General features: G+C 45.3%; 1 pseudogene; it reads right to left on the bottom strand.

Moving 5' to 3' along the window:
* Positions 1 to 2,698: 2,698 nt before the first annotated feature.
* LOC114884570 lies at positions 2,699 to 3,198 on the bottom strand (annotated as a pseudogene).
* Between the last annotated feature and the right edge of the window lie 387 nt (positions 3,199 to 3,585).

Genomic DNA, 3,585 nt, shown 5'->3' with positions numbered 1-3,585 from the left:
AAAGCTGGTCAGGGGCCACGTGTGTGGGGATAGTAAGAGCAAGCTTGGAGGGATGTTCTGCTCCAGGTCTTGGAATATTCCACTCTCACAAGCAATAAAAGATTTCAATACTGACAGGGAAGGGGGCGGGGGGAATGTATGGGTGGGCTGCTGTGGAAGAGATGGCATAGGGAAGGGAATGAAACCCTACGTGGTCAAGAAGAAGCCGGACAGCCCTCAAGCAGCTGCCTTCAGGGCACAGGGGCCCCCTGGAATTTAGCCACCTGGCTCCAGGGAGGATGCCTTGGGGTGAGATAATGTGCCTTGTTCAGCCTGGGGCTGACTTAATTTACTTTTAATTACATAGCTTCACAAAAATATTGGGTGAATGAAATGGAGTCCCAGCAGCAGCAGGTCCTTAACAATGAGAATCCCACATCCTTTTAACTTGCTTGGTAGTAACTTGCGGATTGCTATAACTCCTCATATCACACACACACATTTTCCTGAACCTCACTCCTCTCTCTATCCTTTATCGTTCCTAAAATCTTAGCAGATTCCTCAGCAATTGACTTGGGATCGATGGGAAGGAAAATAAGGCCACAACACAGTAATTCAATTTGACAAAATTCAGTGTTTATTCAATTGAACTCAAATGTTTATTTAGTACCCCACTGGGCCCTGGGTTAGTGAACCTGACAGAGTTTCTTCCCTCAAAGAATCGCAGCCAAATGGACAACTTTCCAGGCTTAGATTCACCCTTGGGAGCTTATGAAAATACAGATTCCTCAGCTTCATCCTGGCTTTCTGAATTAGAATATCTAGGGTGGTGGGACCCAGGAATCTATATTTTAAAAAGCCATCACAGGTGAAGGTGACTTTTAAGTACTATAAACTTCGAGACCATCTGCCTTAGGCTCTTAACTTACCATTTTGATTTCAGACCTCAAGCACAGAGAACACTCTGGTGGCCCACCTGGTGATGGTGAGGGACAGATTTCCTGAGCCTCTAACATGCAGGAAAATGCAGCTGACTTCACCTGGGACACCAGAACAAAAAGACACCCAGCCCAAAGTTCCTCTTGGCCCACATGTCACAGGAACAACCTACAAAGAAAAAGACACAACTGTGACTTGAGGAGCAAGATGGAGCGTGGTGCCCAGGGTCCAAGTTCAGAAGTGCCCATTGTAGACTGACGCTACTGCTTCTAACCCCTACCTCAGAACTACCTTTTGAAGTGGGTATTTTAACCGTCTGTATTTAACAGAATGAGGATGCCAGCTCAGCAATATTGAGTGGCCTGCCCATGCTACAGGAATTTTAATTCACTTTCCCTAAATCCAATCCGAGGTTGTTAGATGCTTCCAACTTTGGAAGACCTTTTCTATGAGGTTAATATCCCAGAGTACAATGTTTCAACAGGAACTTGGGCAGAAGTAAATGAAGCCCAGCCACTGGGAACCAGCTACGATGTTTTAGGACATTGATCTAAGCCTTAGATTATAGGCCTGGCTCTGCTGCTTACTAACTAGTGGCCTCAGACATGTTACCACAGTCCATGCAGTTCCCTAAGCCAGACCCCTCCCTCTCACTCACCCTCCACATGTAATCCATTCTTACTGGTTCTGCCTTCTAAGTATCTTCAAATTTGTATACCTATTTCCATCTTCACTGCTATCACTTTAGACCTGAACTATTGCAAGAACTCTTAAATGATCACTCCCCTTCCATTCATCCTCTCCCAATCCATTTTCTCCACAGCAACCTAAGTCATAGCACATCAATCCTTGACTTAAAACCCTTCAACAGCTTCCATTTATCTTCGGATAAAACTACATCTCCTATCATGGTCTAGGCCTCTGCAGACTCCTGACTCGCTTTCTGTCTTGCTTTCTAGGCTCCAAGCACGCTGGTGTTTCTGTCTTTCAAACGCTCCACGCTCCCCTCCTCGCAGAAGCCTCCTTATACTTTGGTCCTTCCCAGGGGTGTGCTTTTCACATCCTCATTCACCCACTTAACTCATTCTTCAGATCCCAGTTCATTATCATTGCACTCAGGAGCCTTCCTCATTCCTCCTCCCCCCACTAAATCAGTCCCTCCTGTTATATGTTCTCATGGCTCCCCCTGCACTCACCACAGTTTGCAATTATACACCCTTTGGTGATTTTCTGTCTCACCCACTAGAGTGTGAGCTACATTAGGGTGGAGACTATGTCTGTTTCTCCACCATCATCTTATTGCCAGCACCTCAGTTCAGAGCCTGGAATGTAGTAAAAACAATAATAATGTTGCTGGTGCTGGTGGCTATATTACTGATGCCTAGATGTGTCTTGCTCCTAAGTATCAATACTTTACTCGAGTTAGTTCTCTTAAGCCTTGAAAACCCTATGAATTTATAGGCACTCCACTGAGATCTTTTTTTTTTTTTTTTTTGGCTCAACCTTTTAACAGAAAAAATTCACTGATGTACAAAAATGCGAAAGTGTGACAATGACAACATATGGAATTCTGTGATTGAAAGTCCCCTCGAGTGCACGCTGTCGTGCACATGCACCCGCCCACACGTACTCTGGCGTGGAAACATAAACTTAATGCAAACCAGGGCTACCAAGAAGCGCCAACATGTGTTCTCCATTCCACCAACCACAGATCGATATCTACTCCAAACATTCAGGAACAAAAAGTACAGCGTCTTCCAGGAACAGCAAGGCAGATTTCTTACTCACAATGGACCAGCACAAATAAACCCAGCAAGAAGAGTACTGCACACTACTCATGAGGATGGTCACAACCCCGGTGTAAGGAACAAACCCCCTCGCTGTCCTCACAACATCGTTCTTCTCTAGCTAATGTTGTCCTTGTTTATACAGGCCTCGGGCATCAACCACACTGTTACCTCCTTTGGTCAGAAACTTCACAGGTCCATTTTGCTTTTCATGAATCTTCAAGACTCGGTGAACTATAGGAACCTCTCTTCCTTCTATCCTAAAAACAACAGTTTCTTCCACTCCTACGGGATGATCTTCAGCTCGACTTGCTAGAAAGAGAAAATCTTCTCTATGAAATGCACGTTCCGTGCTGCCGCCGAGCACCACGGCAACTGGACTTTCCCTTCCAGTTATAACCGTTAACCCCTTGCAGGGCACTGGTGCCGAGGAGACAGTCTTTCCAAAATTTAGGACTTGATAATAGAGCTGCCGCTTGTTCATCCGCTGCACATCATCATCAAAAAATCGAGAAATACCATGGCGGGGCCGGCGAGGGGACACGGCCAGAAGACCGGGCGAGATGTGACCCGCGGGAGGAACGGCTGGCACCCGGGCCAGGCTCACACTAGACAGGACCCTCCTCCACTGAGATCTTGATGAATGAATACACTCATTTCTCTGCGCCTCATTTTTCTTATTGACAAAACGGAGAAAGCAGTATGTGAGTGAATCACAACCAAAGCGGCAATACTTTATATTTTCTCTAATTATTTACAAATGAAAGAATTGAGCCTTTAAAAATTTTTCCATGGGTTTTATTTTTTTTCCCATGGGTTTTAAAAACATATGTGTGTGTGTAGGCCCATCATGCTTATACCCCTCACCTTATACAGTGTT

The sequence above is a fragment of the Monodon monoceros genome, unplaced genomic scaffold, assembly GCF_005190385.1.
Source record: "Monodon monoceros isolate NGI ecotype Baffin Bay Population unplaced genomic scaffold, NGI_Narwhal_1 Super_Scaffold_5, whole genome shotgun sequence".
NCBI lineage: Eukaryota > Metazoa > Chordata > Mammalia > Artiodactyla > Monodontidae > Monodon > Monodon monoceros.
The sequence above is the reverse complement of the archived record's forward strand: the minus strand, read 5'-3'. Positions and strand labels throughout refer to the sequence as shown.